The sequence below is a fragment of the Panthera pardus genome, unplaced genomic scaffold, assembly GCF_024362965.1.
Source record: "Panthera pardus isolate Hobbes unplaced genomic scaffold, ASM2436296v1 HiC_scaffold_22, whole genome shotgun sequence".
Lineage (NCBI taxonomy): Eukaryota > Metazoa > Chordata > Mammalia > Carnivora > Felidae > Panthera > Panthera pardus.
Genome location: NW_026526788.1, coordinates 21,555,333 through 21,571,736, shown reverse-complemented (window position 1 = coordinate 21,571,736; position 16,404 = coordinate 21,555,333). Strand labels below are relative to the sequence as shown.

The window sequence follows — 16,404 nt, the reverse complement described above, 5'->3', positions numbered from 1 at the left end:
GATGATGGATGAACAAAATGTAATGTATATGTAGATGGTGGAATATTATTCAGCCTGAAACAGGAAGGAAATCCTATCATTCTACAACATGAATGAATCTTAAGGACATTATCCTGAGTGAAAGAGGACAGTCACAAAAGTATAATACTACATGATTCCATTTTTATGGAATTTCTAGAGTAGTCAAAACCATAGAAGCAGAAGCAGAATGGTGTTTGCTTGGGTTTTGGGGGCAGAGAAATGGAGAGTGTTGTTTAATAGGTTATAGAGGCTCAATTCTGCAAGATGAAAAATTTCTAGAAATGTTATACATAGCAATGTGAATACAGTTAACACTACTGAAATATATACTTAAAAATGGTTAAGGAAATAAATTTTGTGTGTTTTTTACCACAATTTAGAAATAAAAAAAAAAAAATACAAAGCTGTCTGGGTAGGTGTTTGGCATGTTGCTTATTTGGTGCAATGCCTTTTGGGTAGAGGAAAGAACTGAGACTCAGAAGCAAGTTTGAATCCCAGATGCTGACCTTAGCCAGTTGACTTAGGTAGGCTGTTTAACCTTCTGCATGTAATTTCTCTTTCTGAAAATAAAGAAAATTAATGGCCACCTTGAAGGTTATTGCAGTGATCAAGCTAATGTTTGTAAACTGTGTTGCAAAAAGTAGGCCAGAAAGAGGTCACAGCCATTGCTTATATAACTCACAGGTCCAGTTAGCATTAAACTTGTAATCAGGGGATTATTTTGTCCAACACTTCTTGTGTTTGTTCCAAGATGCGAGCAAGAGTGAGGCTAACGGAGAGGTGATCTCACTATACCCAGCCCCCTCTCTGAGGGTTTGGGGTGGTTTTCCCTATCTTGCCATTGTAGCCCCGGCAATCCCGTGCTTCCTCCTCACAAGAATCCTGATCTCCGTGTTTCTAAAACTGGCCTGGTAACCTGCATTCGATTCCTGTGGCTCCTTGATTTACTACTTCATTTATTGTTCACTGTGTGTATTCCCTCAAGCAATAAATGATTACGGAGTGGGCCTACTGTGGGGCAGATACAGGAAGACTGCAAGACACTGTCCTTACCCTCATGAAGCTGACAGGCAGTCAACTACCTGTGCTCTGACCCGAGAACAGCCCAACTGTAGTTAGTTAGCAGGACACCTGGGCTTCCTTTTCCTGATAACTACTGACCCTGAAAATGTGTATGTACCTTAAAAGAAACCAGCTTTCTAGAGAGGATGAGTGAAGAAAGATGAAGTTTGACCCCTAGAGGACCGTCTGACTGGGGAAGGAGATTGAATAGAGCTCCTAGTGAATTGACTTTGCATTCTGTAATAAGAAGCCATTACCAATATGCTAGAGCTGTCACTTTAAATGGCAGGGATCTTCCGCTAATATAGGCTATTTCAAGAGGTCGTAAGGAATAAAACAGAATTGGTGCTGTGCCACTCAATTACAACGTAAAGCTTAAGGATCATTTGTGAACAGGGAAGATTTTTAGGAAGAAAAATGAGGAATACTAGAGCCAAGCAGGAAAGAGGAGCTTGAAGAGATATACCTGGTTATCCAGCTGGGGTTTTAGTGAGTATGTGGATTAGAAATTACCTTATTTCTCCCTCTCTCAAAATAATCATCAATAACTGGCAAAATTCCTTTTCAGTTACTTTACCTCATTTATGCAAAAACTACCTGCTGTATTTGATACAATGAAGGAGAAAGGGGCATATGGGGAACTCAGACCTCATGTTTATGAGGCAGACAGTGGCACCAGGGCAAAAACTTAAAAACTCTTCTGGATAAAAGTATTAGAGATATGAGGGCACCTGAGTGGCTCAGTCAGTTAAATGTCTGACTCTCAGCTCAGGTCAAGAACTCATGGTTTGTGAGATCGAGCCCTGTGTCAGGCTCTGCACTGACAGCAAGGAGCCTGCTTGGGATTCTCTCCCTCTTTCTCTGCCCCTCCCTTGCTCTCTCTCTCTCTCTCAAAGTAAATAAATAAACATTAAAAAAATAGTATCAGAGATATGGAATAATGTAGTATGCAACTTTGCATACTATGCAAATTCAGGGGGCAACCTGGTTTCTCTAACACTTTGTCTCCCTGTTGTGAAAGCCTATCTTATTTTGAATAAGATGCAGACTCCTTTTTACCATCCATTCAGTTGTAACCGGGATTCACTTTTCTCCTGTGTTCTGTGAATGGCGCGTGAATGTGAAGGAGACAGACACAGAGAACAGAGAAGCCTGTCCTACTTCTCTTGTTGTCCTACAAGGAGTGGGGTGAGGGTGGGATGGCATTTGGGCACAGACTGAATTCCTGGCAGACGATATCGAAGAAAGCATAGTACATACCCCAAATATGTAAACTATTTTGTGTTCTTCTCATCAAAGCCTCCCTTCTCTCTGGCTGAAATGACTGAGTAGTCATTGGGTGTGTGGGTGAAAGGGAGGAGGCCAGCTGAAATGTCAGAAAGCCCTGAGGCCAAGCCTAAAAACAGAAAACAGAATTGTTCATAAATGCACGTCTTAACTACTCAATCTGGTAACTCTTGAGAGAATAAATATTGTTATCTACCCATCCACCTCCTACCAATTACTTAGGACTGTTGTGGCTACCTTGCTACATCAATAGTCGGTTTAGAGACAGGAGACATCTCAGGCGCCAGCACTCCAAGGGACCTCGTTGGCTTACTCTGTTCCCTGCATGTGCTGCTGACCTAATAAAGTACTCAGTTTAAAAGCAGACTCTTAGAGCTCTTTTATTCAAGCAAGGAAACTTGATTTATGGTCAGAGTAGTTTAGGAGGACTTGAGCAAGATTTTACCAGCCAGAAAAGCAAGATGAGAGTGATCAGTGACCTGATCTCTAGTCTTAAGTATGACTTGCAAGTAAAACTGTGACCCCAGGCAAGTTCACCCTTCTGAGTCTTAGTTTCCGTCCCAGCATGGATGGAGCGTTGTTCCAGATGATTTTACAAGCTCTCCCATTTGGAAGGACACCACCTATTGTAGCTTCACTGTAAAACTCAAGATGGTTATGTAAGTCAGATTGATGTTACCAAAATGGTAAAGTAGGGGAGCTCAGCCTCCAACCCCCAACAAAGATCAACAAGAGTTCGGAAGCATCCACAAAGAAAAGCAGTTCTGGGAGAGCTCAGGAGTGCTCTTAGGAATCTTCAGCAACTCAGTGTGGGGAAGGAAAAAAACCCATCTGAGAATAATTACAAAAGAAGGGAAGGAAGAGCAGCTTCATTTTGCCTGCATCATCCAATCTCCCAGGCTGGCACTGCTCACTGCCAACAGAGAACTCCTCAGCTTGGAAGAATTTCCCTTACCAGAAAAGGGAGAGTGAAGTGAATGGCTGGCTTCCCTAGCTTTCAGGACATTGTATGAAGGACCCTCTTCAGTTTGCAAACCAGATTGCAAACTGGTGTAGCCGTTCTGGAAAACAGTATGGAGGTTCCTCAAAAAGTTAAAAATAGAACTACCCTATGACCCAGCAACGGCACTACTAGATATTTATCCGAAGGATACAAAAATACTGATTCAAAGGGGCACGTGCACCATAATGTTTATAGCAGCACTAGCAACAATAGCCAGGGTCACCTGGGTGGTTCAGTCTGTTGAGCATCCGACTCTTGATTTTGGTTCAGGTCATGATCTCACAATCATAGGATCGAGCCCCATATCAGTCTCCACACTGAGCATGGAGCCTGCTTGATATTCTGTCTCTCCTTCTTTCTACACCCTTCCCCAACTCTTGCACATGCTCACTCGCTCACTCTCTGTCGCACTCTCTCAAAATAAACTAAAAACAAAAAACCAACAATTGCCAAACTATGGAGAGAGCTCAAATGTCCATTGACAAGTGAATGGATAAAGAAGATATATATATGTGATATATATTGTAATGGAATATTACTCAGCCATCAAAAAGAATGAAATCTCGCCATTTGTAACAATGTGGATGGAGCTAAAGTGTATTATGCTCAGCAAAATAAGTCAGTCAGAGAAAGACATAGACCATATGATTTCACTCATAGGAATTTAAGAAACAAAACAGATGAACATAGGGGAAGGGGGGGGAGAGAGAGGGAAGCAAACCATAAGAGACTCTTAAACATAGAGAACAAACTGAGGGTTGCTGGTGGGGTGTTGGGTGGGGGATGGGCTAAAAGGGCAAAGGGCATTAAGGAAGACACTTGGTGTGATGAGCACTGGGTGTTATATGTAAGTGACGAATCACTAAATTCTAGTCCTGACACCAATACTACACTATATGTTAACTAACTTGAATTTAAAGAACATCTTGGAAAGAAAAAAAAAGTTTCATCCGACCCAGAGACTGGCAAAGCTGAGATGAATAGAGATAGGAAGGAACAAAGAAGAGTAGATGCTACCAGTATCATCCATGCAGTGGGAATGACTGTGGTTCCCAGCCACCTGCTTTGCAGAAGACCTCAACAGCTTTCTTGCTATTAAAGTAACTAATGGCCGGAAGAGCCACTGTGGACTCCCTGAAGACTTCATTGGGTTTGGCCCCTGCAATATTCACATTCACAGACTCCAGCCTCCTGAGTCCCTCCCTGCTCCCTACCTACACCTACACCCCCCCAAACCCCCAGACCCTGCTGCTAGAGCCAAGGGTCCACACCAGCAGCCAGCCCAGACCTCTGTGTCTGCACAAGTGTAAGAAGCCAGCCTAGACCCTGTGCTGCCCCCACGACTGTGTACGCACTTGGGGCTAGCCCTTCCAGCTGTGCATTTGCACACCACTGGCCAGACCCTCTACTGCCACCCACACACCTATGGCAGATCCTGTGGCATGGAAGGGCACACCCACAAGCCAGGGCCTTCATAGCAGTCCGTGGGTCTGAATCTGGCTCTGTCACCAGTCACTGGCCTTCACTCCTTAGCACATGTCAGGTAACCTTCTAGCTGTGCACCTGTATGCCCCAACCAGACCATCCTTACCGGCCTCCCAAGGCTTGGCACACACCCCTGGGAGACTGCAGCCACAGGAGTACACAAGAAGAGCAGAGCCCCCACAGCCATTTGAAGGCCAGATCCGGTCCTATCTCATGTCACTGACCTGCACCACTGGGCTCACCTGAAGCTGGTCTTCCAAGCTGTGTTCCGGCACGCCCCTTGCCTGACTCCCAACACCAGCCTCTGCTGCAGTGTGCCCACGGTGAGGCCCCACAGCCACAGCAATACACTCAGACAGCCATGGCACCCACAGCTGCCTGTACACCTGCAGCTGGCCCACACCTTTACAACTGGCTCTGATCCCTACCGCTATGTGTATGTGTGAGACCGGCCCCACCACTATGTAGGGGACCACCCTACAGCTGTGTACATACCACCAGCTCCAGCCACCACCACCACCTGACCACGTCACCAGCCACTGGCCCTGGAGGTGCTGCTGAGGACTCAGACCACCCCCCACAGTGCTCACCAAGAACTGCACAGTTGTCAATGCCATGAACCTGAGTGACCTGAGCAGATAAGACATCATATACCTCTTGGACCCAAACCACCACGCACCCCTGTATTTGGCCCTCTCTACCACTAGACCTGGGGTTACAGCACATTCCAGCGTGCCCCTGTGCACAAGTGAAAGTCTTTCCATATTGAAGTCAACCCATAAAGTATGGAAGAAGTGAGTGGTTATTTAAATGTGCAGACTTTAAATATGCACGACTATAGGGATCTTGAAGAATCAGAGAAACCACCAAGGGAGCATAGTGAGCTTCCAGCAATTGACCTCAAAGAAATGGAGATACCAGTGACCTAAAAACATCACACCCAGGGCACCTGGGTGACTCGGTCGATTAAGCCTAATAAAGGATTCAAAATAATTGTTCTAAAGATGCTCCGAGAGCTGCAAGAAAACATAGAAAAACAATTTAACAAATTAGGGGGAAAATATAAAAACAAAATGAAAAGTTCAGCAAAGAGATAGAAAATATAAAAAGAGAACCAAGCACAAATTTGGAGCTAAAGAAGACAGTGATGGAACTGAAGAACTCAATAGACAGCTTCAACAGCAGACCGGGCCAAGCAGAAGCAAGAACACTTGAAATTATCTAGTCAGAGGAGCAAAAGAGAAAGGATGAAAAATTCATGAAGAAGACCTGCAGAACTAAAGGGGCATCGTTAAGTGAAAACAGTCCATCCATCATTGAGTCCCAGAAAGAGAAGAGAAACTTACTGAGGACCTAGAAGTGACACCACCCCCAAATCTGAAGAGTTGTAAGGGTCAGTAGGGGGAAGAAACTAAACAAAGAACCAGGTGCCCCTAGAGAATAGAAACTGAAGTCTTTTAAAAAAATATTAAGGGCGCCTGGGTGGCGCAGTCGGTTAAGCGTCCGACTTCAGCCAGGTCACGATCTCGCGGTCCGTGAGTTCGAGCCCCGCGTCAGGCTCTGGGCTGATGGCTCGGAGCCTGGAGCCTGTTTCCGATTCTGTGTCTCCCTCTCTCTCTGCCCCTCCCCCGTTCATGCTCTGTCTCTCTCTGTCCCAAAAATAAATAAAAAACGTTGAAAAAAAAAATTAAAAAAAAAAAATATTAAAAAGAACCCACTGGTTTTATGAAAAGACAATCCCCAGTTCTACTGAGTAATCAATAAAGCTTTAATACAGCATTTAAACTGCATTTGCAATATGTGAACTATTATTCAGCCATAAACATAAAAGCAAATCCTGCCACTTGCAACAACATGAATAGACTTTGAGGCCATTATCCAAGGTGAAATAAGTCAGACAGAGAAAGACAAATACCACATGTCATAACTCAGATGTAGAATCTAAAAACATCACACCTGGGGCACCTGGGTGGCTCAGTTGGTTAAGCTCCAACTTCGGCGCAGGTCATGATCTTCGTGCTTCACAAGTTCAAGCCCTGCCTTGGGCACTCTGCTGTCAGCTTGAGGCCTGCTTCAGATCCTCTGTTCCCCTCTCTCTCTGGCCCTCCCCCACTTGTGCACACATGCTCTCTCTCTCTCAAAAATGAATAAACATTTAAAAAATAATAAATAAAATACAATAATAAAACATCACACTCATAGAAACAGAAAGGTGGTTGCCAGAGGCTGAGAGGTAGAGGAAATGGGGAGATTTAGTCAGAGAGTACAGACTACCAGTTATAAGATGAATACGTTCAGGTATCTAAAGTTTACTTGGTGGGGGCACCTGGGTGGCTCAGTTGGTTAAGCTTCTGACTTTGGCTCAGGTCATGATCTCACAGTTTGTGAGTTCAAGCCCCACATCAGGCTCTGTGCTGACAGCTCAGAGCCTGGAGCCTGCTTCGGATTCTGCGTCTCCCTCTCTCTGCCCCTCTCTGGCTTGCACTCTGTCTCTCTCACTCTCAAAAATAAATAAACATTAGAAAAAATTGTTTAAAAATAAATTACTTGTTGACTATAGCTAACAATTCTGTATTGTATATTCAAAAGTTGCTATGATAGTAGACCTTTAATATTTTGACCATGACATCTGCAAAATTCATGTGAGGTGAGGAATGTGTTAATTAACGTTATTGTGGTAAGTATTTCACAATATATATGTATACCAGATCATCACATGGTATAACCTAAATTTCTACAATGTTCCATGTCAATTTTATCTCCATCAAGTTAGGGCTCAGGGGGCAAGAGTCAGAAGCCTCTTGAACGTTTCTGAAAAGTGTGTAGCTAGGATATGATGAAACACAAAGCCTGTGGTCCTTTTTCTATCTAGTTCATTTCAAGAAAGGTTGTCCTATTTTCCCAGTCCTGTGATGCTATCTAATATCAACTGGCTTGTTGTATATTCTCCTGCAGAATAGACAAGAGTAAGTATGTAGAGTTATCTCTGTGATAACGGTGGCAAATGTGCTGAGATATAAACATATATCAAGGCAGATTCTTCAGTCTGGTCTATATGTAGATCCTAATTTTAAAATAAGTTTTGAAATTTGCTCACTTTTTTCCAACCAAATTTTAATGACTTTATTTATAGACTAAAATGTTTTGCTAAGAATGGCTATTTGTGGTAGCCTGATGGGTTTTTTGTTTTGGTTTTTTTCCCCCCATTTAACTCTCGATCTCAGCAAAGCAAGCATGTGTACTTCTCGAAGGAAGATACTTTGCAATGGATGGTCTCTTGTCATTTTCCTTTTCCTTTGCATCAGTTCACAGCCAAATCAAAAGCTCAATATGGACCCTAATCAGAACCATTTTAAGACTTTTTGGCATCTTCTGAGTTCTCTCTTTTCGCTGGCTCTTCTCTACCCAATAATAAAGGCAGCTGTGCTTGTATTTAGTGCTTCAGAGAAGATGGAAGGGTTCCAGGTAGAGTCAGTAATACCAATACTCTGATTCCCAGAATGCGGCTCTAATCATGCCTCTCCCAGCTTCCAGTTTTCCTAGCAAGGTGCCACTACCCAGATCCACATGTAATCTCATTACCACCACATCATATCCGAGCCACACCTTGCCACTCAGATGCACACATTCATCTTGGTATCTGTAGCACTTAGCATGCTTTCTGGCACATACCAGATGTTAAATATGTATTTGCTGAATATATAGAAATGAAAGCTACACTCTTGAAGGTTAAATTTGCCAAAAGGTCTTAATTTTCTTGACTTTATACTGATCCTGTGGTAATGTAATTTTGCTCCCTGAAGTTAATGGCTTCCAATTGATTCAGAAGAACGAAGAGATATTTGTGTGCAAGTAGATAAAGCATTTTCAGAATACCTCAAATCTGTCAGTTGTTAAATTCTTATTATTCTGGGAAGGCATCAGGGGACATTTGGATGCCCTGTAATTTTAGCCTGTCCTTTCCCAGAAATGCAACTGGTTATTATTTCTGAGGTTAAATACAAAGAAAAAAGAAATATTGGTATTGACTTTTGCTTTCTATTATATTTCCAGAAGTGTATTGCCTGGCTAAAAATAAATCCTTAAAGTAAATATTAAATATTTTATAGTCATAAGATAGTCCCTATCAAATGGAAAATTCTAATACAATATTTCCTCCTTACAGTTCTAACATAGACATGTTGACAAGAGCACTTGAAATAATGCAAACTGCTCTGGGTTTCTACATTAATCAAGACTAATTTGAAAATATGTCATTCAAAAATAGATTCATTTTTAATTTTTATGTAACAGATATTAAAAGTTAATTGAAAGTATTTATTTGGATTCTAAGAAGGGCAGGGCACCTTCCCCTAAATTTTGCTGTTAACCTTAAACCACTCTAAAAAAATTAAGTATTAATATAAAAAAAGAAAGTACAAGTAATTATGACATGCCCTTAGCGTTCAAAACATGAAAATCTCTTTGAAGGAAAGAATGCTTTTGAGAGTTGCAAAGAGTTCTGAGAACATAAGAGCATCTTATCTCTTTCTTTCTCCCTTTTTCTCTCTCTCTCACTCTCCCTCCCTCCCTCTCTCTCTGTCCTAGTGATTTTACAACATATTGGAGATCTCATTTCCCTTACCAAGTAGAGATCTAAAAGTATCAGATAAATTTTGAGTGCTACTAATCCTGGTTCTCCTGAAGAATCTATGAAACAGGCTCAGGACAGCAGTTATTTTAGTTAATTGCTATGTGGTTCTAAGTGCTGGTGCCCAGAAAGTACTTTACTCTTCCTCCTATTTTCTTGTGATGTATGTTGGTAATGCTCACTCCCTACTTCTTTTAAAAAATTCTACATCCATTAGGCACACAAGTACTCTGCAGTTATCAACTATAAGCATCTTTAATTATCCTCCTTGCCAAAGGAAAGATACAATAAGTAAATACATCATTACTGTTTTTTTTTACATTGTGAAGCTTAATTTGAATTTTTTCCATGTAAGATTTTCTAAGAACTATATAAAAAGCACCTTTATACATTTAAAATCATATTTTATAATAGGTTATTCAGTTTCTACCTACTGAAAATTTAGAAATTATCATCTATTTATAGAAGGAACATTCCTAAAATAGTATATGATAGAAACAAATATAAACTATGATGGTAGTGTGTAGAAGTCACATATTCATGTTTTTTACTCAGCTGTGTTAGAGTTTTGGCTTCAAGGAACAATGGAGTAGCTTACAATGAACTAAGCATCCTGCTGATAAAAATCATAAACCCCGGAAAAATAGTTTTTAAAAAATTGTTTGTAGGCACTGAAAAATAATCAAAAATTGGCATAAATTGGAGTGAATTCAACTTTTGAAAGAACTAAATAACACAAGATGAGATCTATATTTTTATGGCAGGTACTGGATACAGTTGATTGAGAAAGTCACAATTTTATTGTCTTGAGGTCAGAGGATCAAGTTTGAGGCTGTAATGGTGGCTGGATATTCAGGGAGGAATCACTGATAGGAGGGAACCACAAAGGAAGTGCTGAAGTCAATCTACAAACATATACACTCCCCACAATCCTTGAATAAGCAATGAACTATGTGTGTGGAGGTGGGAAGTGGAGGGGGGTGGTATGAAACTACAAGGAGAGCAGAGGGAAATAGCAGGTAAAAAATTAAAAGCTGAGAAGGAAGTTCAGCAGTGCTTTCTGCAAGGAAAATAGAACACCACATCAAGGAGACTTGGCAAATATCTCTGGCTTTTTATTAATACTACAAGGACTACATCTTAGAAGTTATGACTATGTCCCAGGACTAAAGGGATTATTACTCTTGGAATAAGGACGATTCTAAAACAGACCTGCTATTGAAAGCCTAAAACAAGTCCCTATAAGACTAGAGTCTTTATAGCACATTATTCACAATATCCAGTATTTAATTTAAATTTTATATATGATTTAAAAATCACTAGTATACATGAAAGGAAATGAGAAAATTTGACTTGCTGTCAAAAGAAAAGTTAAGTAATAAAAACAGACCCATAGGTGACTCAGATGTTAGAATTAATAGACTTTAAAATAACTATAATTAATATGTTAAATATCTGAATGAAAAGACAGATATAGTGAGTAAGGCAAAATTTTTCAGGAGAAATAGGAAATCTTAAAAAAATAGAAATCTTAGAACTAAAAAACGCAATATCTGAAATTTTAAAAAAAACATTCATTGGATGGGATAAAGAACAGATTGAGTACAAAGGAAGAAAGAATTGGTGAACTTGAAGACAAGTTATAAAAATCATCCAAACTGAAGAACAGAAAACAAAAAGATTAAAAATCAATTTGACACCATGTCAGCAACCTGTGGAATACTAGCAAGCTGACTAAACACTTACAGTGTGGTCCAAGAAGCAGAGGAGAAAGAGAATGGAACAGAAAAGATGTATATATTTATTTTCAAATTCAATCACAAACCACAAACCCTAGACCCAGGAGACTTAGAACACCCCAAAGAGGGTAAATACAAAGAAAACCACACAGAGGCACATAGTGGTGAAGCTGATAAATGGCAAAGATAGAAAAAAAAATATTTACACAACCAAAGGAGAAGATGCATTATAAATAGAAAAACAATGATGAGACTGTGATCTAACTTCTTACCAGAAACACTGGAGGCCAGAAGCAATGGAACATTCTTTAAGATGCTAACTGAAAACTTTCTGTGAATCGAGAACTTATATCCAGTGAACATAAATTCATAATAAAAGCAAAATATAGTTTCAGATAAGCAAAAATTGAGATGAAGTGTTACCATCAAACCAACACTAAAAGAAATACTAAAGGAAGTTCTTTAGTATTCTGAAGGGAAATAATACCGTATGGAAATGTGGATCTAAATAAAGGAGAGAAAAATTAGAAGCAGATTGCTATAAAGAACACTTTTTCTTTTTAGAAATTCTTTAAAGTTTGATTAATAAAAATATCAATTTATTATGAGGCTTGTAATACATGTAAAAGTTAAATATATGATATTTATAGCACAAAAGGTAAAACTAACAGTGTAAATGGAATTATATTATAGAATTTCATATTACACATGAAGTTATATAATATATATAATACATCATATGTAATATTACCCTATGATATATAAAATAATATAATATGTATTATGTAATATTACTCTGTGATATATGATTAATAATATAATATTATTTAGACTGGTAAATTAAGGATACATATTATAATGTTTAGGGCAACCACTAAAAGGAAAACAAAAGAAAAAGGAGATTTAGTTAAAAAGCCAAAGAAGGAGGGGGTGCCTGGGTGGCTCAGTCAGTTGAGCATCTGACTCTTGATTTCAGCTTGAGTTGTGATCCCAGGGTTGTGGGATCAAGCCCATGTCAGACTGCACTGAGTGGGGAACCTGCTTGGGATATTCTCTCTCTCTCTCTCTCTCTCTCTCTCTCTCTCTGCCCCTCTCCCCTACTTGTGCTCCCCCCCCCACCCCCGAAAAAAAAAAAGCCAAAGGAGGAAATAGCCAGTGATATATGTGATGATTTGGTGATTAGAAAACTAAATAATGCTCAACCCAAAAGAAGACAAAAAGGAGGGACAAAAAACCCACAAAGAACAGTGGACAAATACACAACAAATAGCATAAGGGTGTGTTCCAGGGTCAGAGTGAAAGCCATGGTTTTTTAAGCAGAGAGAACAATACAAGGATTTTGCCTTACTTTAGTTTTAAACACATAGAATGTATGACCGGGGTAGCAAGAAAGGGAAGTAGAAAGAGATATTTCTCTCTCCTATACGTGAATGGCAGAAATGAACTCTAGATCTTAAAAGGAGATTGTTTTCTAGAAGCAATCCAATCCCTCAGATGGAGGCAAGCCTAAGTATAAATTCCGATTCCAGCATTTGCTTGCATGTGACCTTGAGCAGGTACATTCCTCTTCTGGAGCAGCTTTCTCATCTATAAATGGAACTTGTAATGCCTTTCTCATGAGTTGTAAAGATTCAATAAGATCACAAATATAAAGCTCCTGTAACCACAGAGGGGTTTCAAAAAATGTTATCTCACACCCTCCTATGCCAAATCTACAACTGCCTCGCGTGCACAAAATGAGGATACAGTCAGAATTTTTGGTAAAAAACACAGATATGAGACTAACAGTACTGTTGGGCTGCAGGTGGGGCCCCCTTATTTATCTCTGGCTGTATTATAACTCTTCTCTCCTGAGCACTACTGGCTTTTTCTTTCATTGTTTTCAGTTTTGAATTAAGTATCACATCCTGTTTCACATCCATGATATAGGAAAAGATTATATATCCATTGGATTCTCTCTGTTTGGTTTCCTTTTCCATCTCTAGAGTGAGATTTTTTGCTTAGAGGGTTTTTTTGCTACAGAATACAAATAAAATAAATGTCTGTTTTTGAAAGTATTTCCCAAGTCATGAATTTGTCTCATTTCAGTATTGGCTGTGAGCAAATTCAACATGTTAAGAACATATTCTGGGTTCCATATTCTTAGGTCTGATGCCTTAATGTTCTGTTCCATGCTTTTCAGCTGAATAGGACCTGAAAGCAAGCCTTTTTGACCTTCAAGTGTGCTAGGTTTTGCTCTTAGGCTAACACAAGAGAGCATTTTGTCCAGCCAGTAAAGTACAGTTTCCCACCTCAGTAATAAGATTACTGTCATTGAAATGAAATATGAGATCTGGACTAGCCAGTTGGCTTTGCTTCAGAATTCTGCCCAAGGGAATACTTGTTCATTATGTCAGTGCTTTAAAAATCAGGGGAATTGGAAAAAAACTACCAACCCTGTGCAATTTCATTTCCTTCCCATACTGTTACTATGGCAACTCAGCATCCCTCTCTCCTTCTCTCCCGTCCAAGTGCATATGCTGCCATTCTTGAGGCAGCCTCCCCTGGGCCCCGGCAATTGCCTTTGTCAAGCATTTTCCAACTGGAAGTTGACACTGTTGTATGCAGCTGAAGAAATGCTTTTTGGTACTGGACCCAGTCTAAGTGACCCTGTATATCAGCTGTAAATTTCTAGGGTTTGGGAGCAGGTTAGAATCCTCATTTTTGTATTGGAAAAAGCATTGCTCTAGTTTTAGGGAGAGGAGTAGACCAGTTCACTGCTGTGTTCCAAACCACAGTACTCACAATAGTTCTCTTTTTTCAGCTCCTGGTATTCAAATAAAAGGAAAATATCTTATTTAGAATAAATCCCCTAATATTTTTCTTATTCTGAGAGCTAAAAAGACTAGTCATATTCTTCAAATCACTTATTTATGGGGAATTTTATTTTTTCTGGAAAGAAAGACATTAGAGCACTTCTGAAGGATAAAATGAGTCTGCTCTTAACAAAAAGAATTTTTAACCAACTAACTAGAAAACATTTTTAAAGGACTAGCCCCCAAACCCACTCATTTGCTCACTCCATTCCTTCATTTACTCATTTGCAACTTTCATGGATACAGTGCTGAGTTATCTTCTCTGTGAGATTCAAATATCCCTTAAGCTAGTGACCTTGTCCTCAGAATCAGCCTAGCTGAAATGATGACGCCTGCTCACAAATGACTAAGATACCCGGTGAAAAGTTAGAGAAGCTTCCCCAAGAGAAGTGCAGATAAAACAAGGCAGATGTCCTGAAAGTACAGTGGTTATGTCTAGTTATGGAAAAGTCTTCTAAGAAACGTAGGACTTTAAAACAGTACAAATTTGGATCTTGGAGAAAATGGAAAGGGAACTCCTTCCTGGTACCCTGTGTGGGCAGAGCAGAGAGACCAGAACACGAAGAGCTGCGAATGGCTTGCGAGCTGGGGGAGAAGGGAGGGGCATCGGGGAAGGCCCAGTGTAGCAGAGACTGCTGGTGGAAGACCACCGATGCTGATCTGAGAAACTGAGGCTTGGCTGAGGACTGAGTGGTTATTGAAGGCCACGTAGCGTTTCATAATGAGAACAGTGCTTCAGGAAAGTGAATGATAAGCCTTACCCATTTCAAAGCAAAAGAAACCAGTTTGAAATTTACATATTATTTGTTGTCCAAATGCAGGTATTAAGTAAAGTCTGTCCTGGCTAATTTTCCTCTTTTTTTTTTTAAACTGAACTAAGTGTGAATCAGTACATGGCAGACACTTTCCAGTCTGGCTGTGGGTCAGCTGGTCCTATCTTCTTTGTGACTATAAAAGATGTGACACTAATTAAAGACCTTACATTAACTCTAGGCACTGGTTTTCCACTGACCTGTGAATGTCCCAGCAGCCAGGCTGGCACTGCCTGTACAGCCAGGCAGTCGTGACATCTTGTACAGCTTCCTGATGAGCCGTCTCTCCTGCCGGAATTCTGGCTGTTTGAAGTCATGCACTTTTGAAAAGTTTCAGAGCAAATGTGCAGCAGATCCAAAGGAGTCAGCCGAACTTGCAATCAAGGTTAAAAATACTGCAAGTGAAACTGCAGTCAAGAGAGCTATGCTTCAGGTAGCTCTTTGCAGTTAGCTAGGAACTGAAGATCTTACCCTGGGGAGCCCCCTGACTTTATCATTGAAACCAGGTGATGAGAAGAACAATGACGGTAACAATAGCACTTCACAGCTCTTGCACTAATGAAAAAATCACCTTCCCTAGCTGAGTCTCTAAAATCTATGAGTGTTTAATAAATAAACACCAGAGATCAGAGGCAGCAGCTGCAGAATGTAGATAAAAGAAGGCTCAGGATGGCTGAAAGTTTGAAAAGAGGGGCTTTGTCTTAGTAACTCCTCCTAAGTCATGCCTTGACTGTCCTGCACAGTCTGGCCAAGATCTGCATTCAGCCTGTGCAGGCTTGGAGAAGTAAAGAGTCTTCATTTATCAAATGAATATTATACCTTTCGTATAGGGGTAATCGTGAGGATAAAAATGATATAATATCTTGGATTTGTTTCAAAATAATATAAGAAAGGAGAAAAGGTCAGGATACGGATGAATCAAGATTGATCAGGAGATGACAGCTGAGGCTGAGCACCAGACACCTAGAGAGACTCATTATACTATTCAGTCTGCTTTAGTCCGAAATAGGTTTGAAATTTTCCATAATTAAAGCTTTTATTGAAAATTGAAATCAGCAAAAATGTAAATCTGTAAAAGACAGTATGTTTCAAAGGATTGAGGTAGATTTTGCTCTTGGCCACTTTGCATTCAGTATGTAGCAATTTGCTTTGGTTAAGATAATTTTCATGGATAAATGAGTTGGGCTAACGTAAATACTTTTTTTTTTCTGTGTGAGCATGGTTTGAACATGTCTGCACACATTCTGTCACCTCTTACATCTTAGAGTCTACTTATGAAAAAATAAACAAATTTGACCTTTCAGTTCGTAAAAGACAATCACGTTATGACAGGACCTGTGTGGTGTGTTTTTGTGTGTGTGGCAGAAGGTGGGTGTGATTATTAGTTCTTCTACAGATATTTATAGGTTTTATATTATTGGGAAGACACTTGGACTTCATGGTGTTTTTTTTAATGTTTTCAGATTTTATTTTATTCTGTTTTATTAGAAAAATGCTATTTCCCACTTGA

General features: G+C 40.0%; 1 protein-coding gene across 33 annotated transcripts in view; it reads left to right on the top strand.

Annotated features, from left to right (window-relative positions):
* The window catches only part of ANK3 (ankyrin 3), a 679,089-nt gene that overhangs the window by 490,967 nt on the left and 171,718 nt on the right, over window positions 1-16,404 (top strand). The window lies entirely within an intron of this gene.